The sequence below is a fragment of the Puma concolor genome, chromosome C1 (genome assembly GCF_028749965.1).
Source record: "Puma concolor isolate L17-30 chromosome C1, mPumCon1.1.hap2, whole genome shotgun sequence".
Classification (NCBI taxonomy): domain Eukaryota; kingdom Metazoa; phylum Chordata; class Mammalia; order Carnivora; family Felidae; genus Puma; species Puma concolor.
Genome location: NC_141674.1, coordinates 26,919,385 through 26,935,594, shown reverse-complemented (window position 1 = coordinate 26,935,594; position 16,210 = coordinate 26,919,385). Strand labels below are relative to the sequence as shown.

Genomic DNA, 16,210 nt, shown 5'->3' with positions numbered 1-16,210 from the left:
GCCCTAGGTTTTGTGTAACAGCTTCAGGAGAACTGGAGCACTGAGTGCACATCCCTGCTTCTGATAATAGGATTGAGAAAACACTATAAGAAAGATTGAATCCTGGTCCCAGGTGAGGATTTCCATTGAGTGTGCAAATTGCTTGTTCACGAGGCAGTTATCTAATTTCTGAGACATTGATTTGTATTGTATACTTTCCCTCTCTTGCATCTTTGTCAGAGAGATTTTGGTAGGAGCCAATGCAGAAGCTGTTGGAAGTCAAGAGCTGTCTTATGTTTTATAAAATTCAACCCGACTGAAAAGATTATGAAAGTATCCAGGGAGTATGTGTATGTATGAGTGTGTATGTGTGTGTGTTTGTGTGTATGTGTGTGTGTAGGAGACAGGGAAGTGTCTTAGAGAAAACCAAGGAAGAAAAGGTTTCAGAAGGCTAGGAAGAGGGTGAAGGTCTATAGTGTGATTTGAAGAACGTGTACCATGTTCTTTAACAGCGCTGTGGGGAGACGACTGGACCCTGAACATAAGGAGTTTTATCCTTGCTGAAGATGCGCATGCCAAAGCCACTTGTCCTGTGGAGAACATGCAGATTGGGGCAGTGGCTGTCTCCAATAACCAATCTGGACTACTGAGCCAATCGTTGCAGAGCTTCCTTGATGCTTCAAGGGGGGTAGAGGGGGTAGAGGGGGTGGGGGGGGTGGGGGAGTGGGCCCACCCTAGGAACTATGCAGACCTCTGGTGCCCTTCTTGAGAATGCCAATAATGACTGAGATTAAATTTTCTGCCAGTGTTGCAGTGTGAGGCTTCAGATTTGGAAGAAAATAAATATTATTTTCTCCATACCTGAATATGCCCTAAAAATCATCGCTGTTACTTCTGGATGAAGCATCAGAACCCAACTTAATTCCTTGACTTACCTCTTTTGAATAAATAGCTGAAGAGAGAGGCCCAACAGCAGTCAAGCCATAGTCCTAAAATTCCCCAGGATCTCATCGATAATCAGTGGCAATCAAACCCTTAGGAAAACACCTAGATATTAAGAGTATTCTGGGGTGCCTAGGTGGCTCAGTCGGTTGACTTCGGCTCAGGTCATGATCTCACAGCTCGTAAGTTCGAGCCCTGCTTTGGGCTCTGTGCTGACAGCTCAGAGCCTGGAGCCTGCTTCCAATTCTGTGTCTCCTTCTCTCTCTGCCCCTCCCCCACTGGTGCTCTGTCTCTCTTTCTGTCTTTCTCTCAAAAATAAATGTTTAAAAAAAAAGTATTCTGCTTTGGGTCCAAGAATAGGAGTTCAGAAAGAATGAGAATTAATCCCACAACCTTATTCTTTGAATTCTATACCATCCAAAAGGCTTCTTATATATCCTCCCCCCCCCCCACCATAGCCTGTATCACTTTTATAATGGAAAAAAAGGCTCCATAAATTTCAAAGAATGATGCAAAATCGTAGAATGAGATTTAACTAGATAGTTAGTACACAGCTAATTGCCAATAACAAGAATAAGAATGAGTCAATTCTGGGGCGCCTGGGTGGCGCAGTCGGTTAAGCGTCCGACTTCAGCCAGGTCACGATCTCGCGGTCCGTGAGTTCGAGCCCCGCGTCAGGCTCTGGGCTGATGGCTCAGAGCCTGGAGCCTGTTTCCAATTCTGTGTCTCCCTCTCTCTCTGCCCCTTCCCCGTTCATGCTCTGTCTCTCTCTGTCCCAAAAATAAAATAAACGTTGAAAAAAAAAAAAAAAGAATGAGTCAATTCTGTTTGTCTCCTTAATCAGCCCTTTTCCCTCTTCATCAAGGTTCTTTATGCTGAAGAAAAAATTTAAAAAGCACCCAAATTAAGTGTAACATCCTGTCTCAGGACAACTATTTGAAGTATATATATACTTCTTTTCCCCTGGTTATCAAACACACGAAATGAAACTTTCTGTGGAGGTCTTTCTCTGCATCTCTGCCTGACATGCACTTTCTCTGTTTCTGAAACTATATGTCTTTGTCTCTTTTCAGCCCATCTCCTAGTACTTAACACAATACTGGGTAGGGAGTCACTTGATACATGTTTGTTTGATGAATGGATGGGTGAATGTATCCTTTCTGTTTCAGAATATCTTTGTTTCTATTTCTCACTGTTACATCCTAGGGGGTGGTGGCATTATTCCAAGAGATAGGGAATACAAGAGGGGGAGGGGAGCTGTTGAAAGGGTGGGGCACTGGGGCAAATAATGGGTTCAGTTTTAGATATGTTGAGTCTGAAACACCATGAAATACCTAAAGATAAATATTTAATAGGCAGTTGGATAAACAGTTCAGAAGAAATATCTCGGAAAGAGTTGTGGTTTTGCAAGTTACCATACAGAGTTGATGATTATAGCCACAGAAGTGGGTGGTTGAGAGTACACTCATTGTGGGTAGAGTGAGGTGAAAAGGCCAAAGACAGAAACCTTAAGGAACACTGATAATTAACAAATTAGTGTAGCTATAGGAACACAAGAAAGGAACTAAGAAGAAATGGCTAAGGCCATATGAGGAAAACTCGGAGAACATGGTATCACAAAGCCACGTGAAGAGAGGATTTAAGAGAGGATGAGGTCAATAGCAGCAATGCCATTGACTGCTGAAATAAGGACTGATAAATAGCCATAGGATTTAGCAATAAAGTCATTAGTGAATTTGCCAAGAGTGGTTTCTGTGGAAGGCAGAAGCCAGATAGCAGTGGATTGAGGAGTGGCTGTGATAGGAAGAAGTGAAAACGAGTGTAGTCAGCTCTTCTAAGAGGTATGTGGCTGTGACAAAGATAAGGTAGTAGCTGGAGAGACACTCTCTCCTTTGTAATTGGAGGAAAGAAAGAATGGTAGGTTTAATTGCAGAAAACTGTTCATTTTGTGCCAGGAACTGAGGAAGTTCTTATTTGATTGTATAGTATTTTCTCTATGAGAATAAGAGGTTATGTCACCTGCTGTGAGTGAAGTTTTGGGTCAGAGATTTGAAGAGAAAGGAGAAACTGAATAGTCTTTGTGAAGAATGGAAGAGAAAACTGACAAAAGAGCCATGGGAGGATTTCTAGACATACCATCAGCCCAGTTGAGGCTGAGAACCCTGAGAATTTATATTTGTGCCAGTTTGGTAGACTCTATGACTTTTATCAACAATAATAAACAGCACAGGTGTGGGCATGGAGAAGTTGATTTAGGGTTTTTCCAGGTAGAAATAAGATAAGGTCCATAGAAGAGAGTGGAGGATATCGGCAAGTGACTAGTAGAAAACATAAAAGGAAGAGAAGACAGCAAAAGGTGAATAAATAGAATGAAAGTAGACTGATGGAGGAACCAGAGGTCTTTACAAAATAGAAGGGTAGCTTTAGAGGGAGAAATTGAGTGAGAAACAACAGGGTGTGGTCAGAAAGTGGGATATCTGAATATATTATTTCCGAGGAGGAGCAATTTTAGGCAAAGGATTCAAGATGTGTCATTGGAGTGGGGAGGCGCAGGTAGAAAGGGGAAAAGTTTGCTGAAATTGAGAAGCTAAATAAACTGAGAGACCAAGGTATTAGAAGTGTCCATGGGAAAGGTGAAATCGTGGCAGAAGAGGAAAACGGAGCCAGCAGCTAAATTCTTCAGTGAATGTTAAAGAGTGACTAGGAGATAAGTAGACGCCAGTAATAAGGAGGGGTACTCAAAGCCTGATGAAATGAGCTTTAAAGGAACATGAATTTTTACGTAAGAGTAGCAAAGGGGGGCATAGGGGATATAGACCCAACTTTAAATCCTAAGGCAGATGGGGGGTGCCCGGCTGGTTCAGTCAGTGGAGCATGAGACTCTTGATCTCGGGGTTCTTTTTTTTTTTTTTTTAATTTTTTTTTTTTTAACATTTATTTATTTCTGAGACAGAGAGAGACAGAGAATGAACAGGGAAGGGGCAGAGAGAGAGGGAGACACAGAATCTGATACAGGCTCCAGGCTCTGAGCTGTCAGCACAGAGCCCGACGCGGGGCTCGAACTCACAGACCGTGAGATCATGACCTGAGCTGAAGTCGTACGCTTAACCAACCAAGCCACCCAGGCGCCCCTCGGGGTTCTGAGTTTAAACCCCATATTCAATGTAAAGATTACTTTAAAACCTTAAAAAAATCCAAAGGCAGATGGTATAGGAGACTGAGCATCCTCCGATTTAGAGAGCTGCAAGTGAAGTAGTTATCATTAGAAATAAACACAGCCTGGAGACCACAGAGGAGCACATTGAAATGAAAGGGGGGGGGGGGGGGAGGAATTGGATCCACACATATTTTCAGATCCAAATGCTAACTCTATCACTTACAACCTTGGCAGAAGCTGGGGAAGCTGTTTAACTAATTTTTGAGACCTCTAATTTGTTTGTAATCACCATTTCCCTGGCAATATGATCTTTTGATATCTATAATAAAGTGAGGAGACCATCTCTCTCCACTTTTGTGTTGCACTGTAATGTGTGTGTGAGGGGGTGCTGAAGTAGGGTTAATATTGGTCAGAAACTTTTGTAAAAACTGATGTTTCAAGTTTTGAGTTTTGTTCTTTTTTATGTCTTCTTGAGACCTCATTCTTCCCCTGTCTTTCCCTTTCCCTAGACGTGACACCATTTGAGCCGAGGCCGAATCAAATCCAAGTGACAGACACTGTATTCTGTCCAGTCACCTATCCACTGTCCCTGAGGCTTCATTACTGCACCAGGTTTGTCCTGATGGTTTATTTTTTCCTTTCACATCAGTTCTCTCTTAGAAGTCCCTTAGAAAACAGACTTCCTGGCTGTCCTATCAATTAGGTACGCCTGGAGAATATGTCTAGATCCTAGCCATGGGGCCATTTTGGGCTTAATCTGGTTTCCCCACATTATGAAAAATCTTTGGAATTAGAACTGATGTGAGGTTTCCATGATACTTGGTTACAAACATCTAGCCAATTTCATCGTATTCTATTATGCCTGGTAAGTAATAGATGCACAGGTTAGGTTAATTTCTCTTTCTTCTTTGGTCCAAGTATCGCTTCTGTAATAATCACCACACTGTAGGCTAATTATCTGTTTGGTTGTGTGTCTCTCTCAGAAAGTGTATGTGCCACAGTTTTCCAAATTCTTTCAACCAACCCCTTATTCAAGTCTCCCATTTGTTACTTCCCCTTCTTCCTGAGGAGTATTAGTAAAAACACATTATCTACTTTGTGCCTTATGATTCAGTATTTTTCATATCCAGGGGGCTTTTTTGCTTGGAGAATACTCACAGCTTGTTTGTTGTTTAATGCCCAATTGCCAAAATCCTATTTCTAGTAAATAAAATGTCGAAATAGTTTTTCTTGATCACTAAACCAGAATACACATTTGATTAATTCTCTGAAACAATTTAAGCTGGAATTACAAATTTAATATGGTTGATACTTTTGAATATCTCATAGGCGTTAAATATCAGCAAACTGTGCACAAACACAAAGATGACAAAATCGACTACACTTGTATCAATTAGGTAGGCCTGGATTGAATATTCAATGCCATGGGTTGACTATTACTGTATTATTTTTGTACCACTTTTATATCTCTTAAGGTTATATTTACTTTCATATTTTCTTAAGGTTTCAGTAATAGCATTTTGATTATTTTCTGGGATTTCAGAAATTTTACCAAATCAAATAGAAAAAGAAATATAATTTTAAATCAGTTGAGGTTCCAGGATCTGTGATATCAACTAATTCTTTCTTGGTTGGGACATAAGACCTAGTTTTGTTGTCCAAGGTAATTCAGACCATTTATTTAAAACCCTTTTGTAATAGTAAAAGTTTTAAAATACCATAGGACTTATAATCCTCTGTCTTCCTTATGGTTTTTAAATTTTGAAACTTAGTGTCTATTTTGGAAATTATGTAAGCTCTAAGGTTTGCATGACCAATAGCCATCTTGCTATTATATGACATTGATCTGCTTAGGAACTTATGTATTTCTTATCAGTATCTTATTATAATTACTAGAGCCATTTCGTTGTTTTATCTCCTGAAAGATAGAATATTGATTTATCCTTCTCATTCTTAGAATATCTGTTGAACTCTATTTTTACTTGCTTTTTGTAAATGTGGTGCTGAATAATTGACAGACTCACCTTCTATCTGGTCGTGATAATTTTACAAAATTACTAGTGTTGATGGCTCCTTCCTCCTACCTTTTGGTTCATTTTTATCTGCTTGTTCATATGTAAATCATAGATATAGGTAAATTATATGTGGATATATTTAAGTCAACATACCTTTTACAGAAGAAAAAAATATATGTGCAGCCACACCTGTACATGCAAAGACATACACATTACTAATCATTAAACATATATTGTATTCATCCTTTATTGTATTAAAATTTTTTTGTTTACTTAAAGCTATTTTTTTGTTTACTTTTCCCATTTGAGTCTTAGTATGAATGCATAGCCTTTGTAGATTTTACTTATTCCAATTTTCTCTAATTATGACATTTTAAATTATTCACATTAAATTATTTAAATTTAAATTTAAATTTAATTATTACAACTTCACCACTGGGTACATCTCTAAGTGTTGTCCTTTTAGCTCTGCCCCTGACATCCTTGAAACATTCCTCCTTTCTTGCCATAAGAGAATGTTCTGAAGTCATACTATTTTTTCCCCTGCCCCATATAATCAGCCACTTTGCAATGAATTCCAGATAATTTTGGTGGATAAAACTACTAAAGATCAAATTTAGGTGTTAGGGATATACATGAGAGTAAATGTGGAGTCAAAATATTAGAGCTGCTATGTCTTTTAGTAGTGACAAACCTGGAAAAAAAAAAACAAACAAGGTCGTGAAGTTGAAATGCTATTTTCCATTTTAACATGTTATGTTACTTAATCATACTTTTCTTAGACTACATGGTTCCATTGAGCACTAATGCTTTCCCATGTATTGACAGGCATCATCTTGTTCTATGAATTATTTGCCCTTCTGAGAGTCAGGGAGGCCCTTAGGAATTGGAGGGCTGTTGCTCTCAACAGAAATCCTTGGACATCTATATATGTTTTAGTTATTGCATCTGAGTCATGAACAATTAAAGCTGAAAAAACCTTTAGAGACTTTCTTGTGTAACATAGGCAGATTACAGATATACTGGACATTTGTCATTTTTGGCTGTCTAGCATCCAACTCTCCCCCTGTTTCTAAGCATCCTGATCTCCCTTTTAGGAAAATTCTCCATTGTAAGTAAAGACAATTCCCTTGTCTGCTTCCTCTCACAGTGGAATAGAAAGGGATTGATTCTTTCTGTATTTCTTTCCTGATTTGGCCTGTAGCTTAGTGACCTAAGCTATGCCAATCAGATGATCATTCTCAGAACTTTGAATCTTGTTCAAGGGATGTTGTGAGAGAGGCTTTCATATGTTCATCAAACCCCATTTTCTTATCCTCCTGGGCATACAAATATACTACATTTTTCTTGCAGTCGGGTGCAGGCATGTGACTTGATTTCTGGACAATGGAACATAGAAACAATGGCCAACATCTAGACCTGACCTATATAAACCTCCCTCATGTGATCTTTGCCCTTTCTTTCCCCAACCATTGGCTGAATGGAGAAGACTCCACAGACATAGAAGAGGATAGAGCCACAGAATGTAAAGATAATGGGTCCCTGAGACAACGCCTGGAGGACAGCTGCCCAGAAAAGCCACTAGAACAGGAGTACCCATGTTGGACTATTGTGTGAGACAGAAACAAATGTTCACATTGTAGAACCTCTGTAATTTGGGAGTTTATCTTAGCAATTAGCTTACCCAGACTAAAAGACCAATTGTTTGGCATAAAGTTTATTTTAGCAATTATCAGTGACTTGGATCAAGCTATTCTTGCTGACAGATTTTGGGATTCTGTTCTGTTCATTGTCTAAACCTTTTCTTAGATTTTCTCATCATTCTCAAGGCCACCATATTTTCCCTTTTTGGCTTAAAACAACCAGACCTGGGGTGGTTGGCTGGCTCAGTCGGTAAAGCATGTGACTCTTGATATTAGGGTTGTGAGTTCAAACCCCATGGAGCCTACTCAAAAAGAGGAAGGAGAAGGAGAAGAAGAGGAGGTGGAGTACACTTAATTGATGAGCATGGAACTGTTGACTCACGATATTGTACACCTGAAACTAATATAACACTGTACATTAACTACATTAGAAAACCAGTCAGAACATAGATGGGCTCTGCGCTGAAGGTGCGGAGCCTGCTCGGGATTCTCTGTTTCCCTCTCTCTCTGCCCTTCCCTGACCTGTACTTTCTCTCTCAAAATAAATAAATAAACTTACAAAAAAAAAAAGAACATAGACTCCTTCATCAGCTAAAAAATCGAGGTTTTAAATGGTAAGTGTTTTGCTCTAGGGCACAATTCATAAGTGGCATGTCTAGGATTACTAACTTGACTTTGTATCTCCTGATTCAGCATTCTTTCTGTGTACTCTTGGGAGTTTCAAGGGGGCCAAACAATTAGCATTCCTCTTCCTCACTAACTTCTAAACCAATTGAGAAATAAGACGTAGGAAATGGTAAATAAAGGTACACATCACCTTCATTACTGGGAAAAAGGCTAGGTTGGAGGATAAAGACTCCCCACATGGCAGGCCTGCCCCTGTGATACTTAAGGCAGAGAAGAGCCAAGGAAAACTAGTTTCCTGTTGACAACTTGCTTCCATGTAGAAAGAAAAGCCCAAATTGCATAGTTTGTCCTTTCAAACTCTCTATTTAGACAAGTCACTACCTCAACTGACAAAGAACGACAGAGCAAATAGAAGTCAGTACTTCACTGTTAATGACTGACCCTTTGTATAAAATGTGGGAAATAAAATATATATCTTATCTATCAAAATAGATATTTTGGCTGCTAGAGATATTTTACTTCTTTTTTTATTTTTAAAAATATTTAACGTTTTATTTATTTTTGAGAGAAGAGAGAGAGAGAGAGAGAGAGAGAGAGAGAGCGCGCGCACGCACGGGGGAGGGGCAGAGAGAGGGAGACACAGAATCCGAAGCAGGCTCCAGGCTCTGAGCTGTCAGCACAGAGCCCAACACGGGGCTCAAACCCATGAACTGTGAGATCATGACCTGAGCTGATGTCGGACACCTAATTGACTGAGCCACCCAGGCACCCCAAGATATTTTACTTCTGATAATGTATTATTGTATAAAACACTGAAACAAAGTCCTCTAATATTCTACCTATCATAGATAAGTGTTAACAGTTCGGTCTTTTCTTATGACTATGCTAAAATTGAGATTTATAGTATCAAAGGATTAATCTGTGTGAAGCACCCTGTGTAGTGCCTGGTACAGAAGGAATTCATTTGCTTCCTTTCTTTCTTCTTTCTTAATGCCCCAGGGCTTTCTCTAGTCTGAGAATCTCTGACGGGTTGAGCTGAGCTGATGTAATCATAGAGTCCAAGATGTGCCCTGGCTTCCAGAGTGCTGGCACACGTATGCCTGCCAGAACTGCCAGAGAGCAGTAGTTAGGAACCTAAGCCCATGGCGGGGACCCTTGGGGCAAGAGCTGCTCAGCCAGGCCAGGCCCATGGCCTTTCCTATTCTCTGGTCCAGGGATGTAGACCCTCACCAGAACCAGAGCTTAGGGCTGCCTCCCGGGTTAGCACACTGTTCTGTAAAGCTCCCTGTGTGGGCTGGAAGGCCTGTGCCCTCCTTCTGAGCCTCTCCCAGAGGGGAGTCAGACACAGGGCTGGGCCTCACAGGGTACTTGGCGTGCTGCTGCATTCACGTGGTGGCACTTCCCACCTTGGCTCTGCCTGTAACTCTGTGAGATACTGACCCCAGCCTTGGAGATGTCTAAGCCTGTTTCTCTCCTCTCTGGATTTCCAGGCTTAACAGGAGAAAAGACAGTGAGGAGCTAGGGACACAGTTGGAGAGTGTGTGGTAGACGAGGCAGCACTGACTGCAGGCTTCCTCAGCCTGACTCTGCCTCTAATTCAGCTCAGATGTTTCTTCCTTCCTCCAGGGAGTCTTTCCTGAAAGCCACCTCTCTTCCTCCTCGACCTGGTTACTCACTCCTAATTCCTTTTTTTTTTTTTTTTTTTTTTTTTGGAGACAGAGAGAGAGCATGAGAGTGTTCATTTGCTCACTTAACCGACTGAGCCACCCAGGCACCCCTAAGCATCCAACTCTGGATTTTAGCTCAGGTCACGATCTCACAGTTCATGGGATCAAGCCTGGTGTCAGGCTCTGCACTAACAGTGCGGAGCCTGCTTGGGATTCTCTCTCACCCTTTGTCTCTGCTCCTCCCCTGCTCATGCTCTTTCTCCCTCTTAAAATAAATAAACATTTTTTTAAAAGATAAAACTTAACTCATCCATTTCTATGTCTCTAGTGCTTAGCACCAGCTCTGGCTCAATAATAATTGATAGCTTTAGTCATGGTGATTGAGAAAAGGAAAGGAAGTACCCAGGAGCTGAATTATGTAAGTGGGAATGAGGACAGAAGAGGGAGGAGGAGAATGCCTTCCTAGGGCCTAGCCAGAGTTTATGATCAGAACCTTCCTGAAGGCAGGGCTGTCCACTGTGAAAGGAGTTGCTAGGGGGGAGTTAACTCCCTGTCTTGAAAGGTGTGCAGAGACTGAAGATCGCCTTTGCAGTGCTGCAGCAAGGATTCAAACACTGCACAAGCTGAGACCATATAACCACTAAAGGGCCTTCCATCTCTGAACTTTGAGATCGTGGTAGGACATAGGGCTGGTCCCAGAGAGGTACAGCACTCCAAAAGCTGCCTGTCTGTCTAGGCATGGTCAAGGTTGCCTGGAGGCCACTTGGAATAATGTCACAGCCTAATGAACCCCAACTCCTATTGCTTTCTTATACATGCACACCCATATTTACAGTAATTTAAATCACATACAACTTACATAAACTCCTGCCTGTATATAGATGTTGCTATGAATGTTTATCTTCATATATTCTTTTTTTTAACTCTTTTTTTTTTTAAGTTTATTTATTTCAAGAGAGGGATCAAGAGTCAGCAGCTTAACCAATTGAGCCACCCAGGCACCCTATCTTCATATGTTCTTCACCGATAAGCATGTTAAAACCTAACTTCATCACTAAATAAACACTCATCGACCCACGTTTATACACATTTCCTCCACTACCCCCAGGCCCAGGTAAGCTATGGGGCTTCCTCCTCTTGGGACTGGCCAGGCAGTCCTGAGAAGGGGAGAGGTGGAGAAGGCTTGGTCTGCCTATGATGGATAGAACTGATCATAAAGAAAAGGAAGACTGAAATTTACTGGAAAGTTAGCAATCTACACCATACCTTGTCCAGTACTTCCAGAAATGTCATTAATTGACCATGACAAATGTCTTGGACATGTATAACATTCCTAGATTTTAGTTTCTGTCATAGTATTGCAGATGAGAAGTCCAAAGCTGGTCTAATTCTCTTTCCTTTGTAAGTAAATGTTCTTTTTCATGTTTCACATAGGATTTTCTTACTTATTACTCACACGTCTGCACTACACTCACGAACTGGAGAGCTGCCTGTCACTTCCCAGTGACTTTTGTTTTAATTTGGTAACAAATATGTCGTTTTTACTGTGGGGTTATCATTGTAACTGGGAACATGACACTATTCTCTCCTTGCACCTGCCCCCTACCCCCCTCAATGCAGTTATACATGGCTATGTGGACAAAAGAGTCTCTAAGAGAATGTACTCAGAGTGTTATGTGTCATTTCTGAGCCCAGCAACATAAGACCCACGTGTGCCTCCTTCACACCCTCAGGAAGATGTGTCGTGTGAACCAGTTTCAAGGATGGAGAAACAAGATGGGAGAATCCTGTGTTCATAAATGATGTTGTAGGAACACAACTGCTAATGACCTGGAACACATGCCTTGAACGGTGATGTGAGAGAAAGATAAACTTCAGTTTATTTGAGGTATTGCATTTTGGGGTTTCTTTGTTATACAAATATACTCTTTAACACATAGTGATTCAAAAATATGTATCATCCATAACTGTATCTGAGGGAAATAAAATACTGTAACTAGTTTTCAAGGTAGAGGAAAGGGAGAAGAAAAGAAAGAGTGATAAACAATAAATCTGTACTTTAAACAGGTCACAATAATGCAAATGGGAACTTGAAATAGAAGTATACAGATGTAACTGTTTTAGTGTAAACTAAAAGATGTAAACTGTTTTAGTGTGTCAGTTATCCATTGTTATGTAGCAAACCACCCCCATACTTTGTGGCTTAAAGCAACAATTTGTTATATCTCATGGTTCTGTGATTGGTTGGGTTCAGCTGGGGAGTTCTTCTGTCCCATAGGATGTTGATGCTTTCAGTTAGGAATTTGGCTGGAATGCCCAAGATAACTTCACCCACATCCCCGGGACCTTGGCAGGCAAGCTCAGGGACTTCTCTCCTTCTGTACCTGGTCTCTCTAGCAGGGTGGCCAAACCTGTTTACATGCTGGTGGCTCCAAGAGGGCAAAGGCAGAAGCTGCCAGTTCTCTTAATGCCTACACCTGTAACTTCACACTGTCACTCCCCTGCAACTTATTGGTCAAAATAAGTTGACAGGCCAGCTAGATTCAAGTGGCAAGGAAACTGAATCCACCTCATGGTAGGAGAAACCTCATTACACATACAGAGATAGGAGGAATTGTTGGTGGCCATCTTTGGAAACAATCTCTCACAGTTTGGCTTCTGGACATAACAATTCATGTCCCCTCCCAACGAAAATACACTCACATCCTCAACCAAAAGTCTCAAGCCATTATGGCAGTGGATCAAAGTCCATGATCTCACCATCTAAATCAGGTCTATGAAGAAGAAACTCCTTTAGTTGACTGGGTGCATCTGCTCAGGTGCAACTTTGTGAACTAAAAAGACAGGTTATCTGTTCCCCCTGCTCCCTGCTGCCCACATACTCAATACACCTGATGATACAGAAACATAATGACTCCAATGAATGCTCCTATTCAGAAAGGAAGAAGAGGGATGCCTGGCTGGCCCAGTCAGTGAAGCTTGCAACTCTTGGTCTCAGGGTTGTGAGTTCAAGCCCCACATAGGGTGTAGAGATTACTTAAAAATAAAATCTTGGGGTGCCTGGGTGATTCAGTCAGTTGAGTGTCTGACTATTGATTTTGGCTCAGGTCATGATCCCAGGGTGGTGGGATCGAGCCCTGTGTTGAGTTCCTCACTGAGCGTGTAGCCTGCTTAAGAGTCTCTCTCTCCCTCTCCTTCTCTCTCTGCCCCTCTCCCCTTCTCGCTCTCTCTCTCTCTAAAACAAGACAAAAACAAAAACCTTTGTGGATCTTACTGGATTCACTCTGTGCCCCCCAAATCACATCCATTTTTCTGAGACAAAACTCTATTCTGGTTGTGTCAGATTGTTATTGGACAACGCCCTGTGTTTCTTAGAAGCCCTTCTGTCTAGATGAGAGGGTCTGTGAGGCATTGTCTTACAGCGGCACTCTTGAGTTGATCTTGACTTTGAGGCCACATTTACCTACAATATCCTATATGTGATTTTTCTTCTCTGAGGTTGTTTCTTATTTTGATGATATTTTGTTAGCTGGAGAGACTGTCCTGGGCCCTTCATATTTTGTCTAATTTCTGCTTGAAAACAAAAGTTCCTTTTTTAGCTTATCTTTTGCAAAATCTTATCACAGGTAACTAAAATAAATCAATAGGCACTTTTAATATTCTGCCTGGAAATCTCCTAACCAGATCCACAAGTTCACTAACTACATTTTCTATCTTCCATGTTATTACAGGTGGCAGTGCTGCAAAACATTTTGCTGCTGCATTACACTGGTTACTGTTTCTCTAGGCCTCCAATAACAATTTCCTCACTGCTCTTCCAGCCTCCACTAACAGACTCCTTGCTGTCTTTCCAGACTTCTGCTGGCTGCCTGGTCCCAAAGTCAATGTCATGTTTTAGATTTTAATTATAGCAGTACTCCATTTCTAGATATCAATTCTGTAACAGTTACCTGTTGCTAAATAACAAAGCACCCCAAACTAACTGGCTTATAATAAGAACCATTTATTCATTCATGATAAATAAATACATTATCATCATCATCATCAAAAATCTGGGCTTAGCTGGGTAATTCTTCTGCTTATTTTGCCTGGGCTCACTCATGCGGCTGTAGTCATCTATCAACCTGGAGGATCTAAAGTGGTTCCACTCACATTATGTGGCATTAGTGCTGGCTATGGGGCTACTCTCTGCACATGATTTTTCATCATTCAGTAGTTTAACCCATCTAACCTTGACATGTGGTGAGAATGTTCCAAGAAAGTGAAAGCAGAAGCTGCAAAGATATTGAGACCTACACTTGGGAATTCACATGATATCACTTCTGTCACATTCTGTCAGTCAAAATAATTCACAAAGCCAACTACAAAACAAGGGGCAGGGACACAGACTCCCTCTCTTGATGAAAGAAGTTTCAAAGAATTTGCCATACTTAATGCCCTACAGGTAAATGCAAAAATTCTAAAGCAAAATTAATATTTAATGACTTTATATTGAAAGCAACATAGCAGGAAAAAGATACAGATGTCCAATATTACCATTTCCATAAGGCAAGAAAGTGAGATAAAAATTATATGCTTAGAATGGAGGAAATAAATTTGTCATTATTTTCTATATAGTTAGAAACAAAAAAAATTTGAAATATGGATAAACTATTAGAATTAATAAATGAACTCAGCAAAGGTGCTGGCTTCAAAACCAACATACAAAAAACAATTGTATTTCTATACTTACACTGGAAATAAAAAAAATTAAGAAATGAAATTTTACCATTTAAAATACCATAAAATATCAAAGGTCTAGAATAAATCTAAAAAAGATGTGTGATCTCTATACTTAAAAACTATAAAATATTATTAGGAGAAATTACAGAAATAAATGGGGAGATATACTATTTTCACGGGTTGGAAGATTCAACCATATCTTAGTTTCCAGGCCTGCTGTAAGAAAGTGCTACAAACATAAATTTATTGTCTTACAGTTTGGAGACTTGAAGTCCAAAATCAAGGTATCAGCAGAGCCTTGTTCCTTCTGAAATCTGTATGGGAGAATCCTTCCTTGTCTCTTCTAGCTTCTGGTGTTTACCTTTAATCCTTGACATTCCTCAGCTTGCAGCTGCAGTACTTCAGTCTCTGCCTCAATTGTCACCTGTTGTTCTTTCCTCAAATGTCTGTCTCTATGTCTCCTCTTCTTATAAGGACACAAATTATGTTGGATTAAGGGTCCACCCTATGCCAATATGACCTCCTCTTAACTAATTATATCTGGGAGAAGATAATTTGCAATACATATTTTCAAGAAAGGACTCATTGAGAATATATACCCATGATAAAATGGCATACAATCCAATACAAAAATGGGTAAGAATCTTGAACAGGCACTTCATAAAAGAGGATATCCAGATATCCAAAAGAGGGCTCAACCTCATTAGAAAGCTGAGAAATCCAAATTAAAACTACAATGAAGGGCTCCTGGCTGGTTCAGTTGGTGGAGACAGTGACTCTTGATCTCGGGTTTGTGAGTTTGAGCCCTATATTGGGTTTAAAGATGATTTAAAAATAAAATATAATAATAGAAATAAAATACCACAAAGAGATACCACTATACCCCCCACAAAAATGGTTAAAATTAAAAAGATGTACAATAGTAGCTATTGGCAAGGATGTGGGGCAACTGTAACTCTCCATTAAAGTTTTATGTGTATGTAACAAGCAAGTTCACTGCTAGGCATAAACCTAGCAAACTTGCAACAAAAGACAGGAATGTTCACAGCAGCAACATTCCTAATAACCAAGAACTGGAAACATCTCAAATGTACATAAATAGTAGATAAATTGTAGCATGTTCATAAAATGGAATACTATACAGCAGTCACAAATCAAAAAACAATTTTGAATGGAAAATACCACTTGGCTTCGAGCAAGTTAATTAATCTATTCACTTACATCTCCCAGATAAAAATTTGTACCTCTTGCAGGTGTGGTGAGGATTAAGTGGAATAAGTGTTTAGCAAGCACTTGGCTTAATAAATGTCAGCCATTATTTATTTTTATATTCTCTTAACAGGCCATCTTTCTGGAAACCGGCATTAAAGAATAGTGCAGGGTTTCTAATGCCTCCAACTTCCTGCCCCAAACTCTTACTTCTACCTTCTCACGCTTGGGTCTTGGTCTCTTTAAGAA

General features: G+C 40.2%; 1 protein-coding gene across 4 annotated transcripts in view; it reads left to right on the top strand.

The window, feature by feature from the left end:
• Positions 1–16,210, top strand: part of ZMYM6 (zinc finger MYM-type containing 6) — a 61,981-nt gene that overhangs the window by 3,156 nt on the left and 42,615 nt on the right. For 3 of the 4 annotated variants that reach the window (XM_086716410.1, XM_086716403.1, XM_086716404.1), the window contains exon 2: positions 4,588–4,690. The gene's annotated coding sequence lies outside the window, so the exon portion shown is untranslated. Of the gene's footprint in view, positions 1–4,587; positions 4,691–11,774; positions 11,919–16,210 lie in introns of those variants that run through there. The other variant, XM_086716408.1, reaches the window with a different exon arrangement.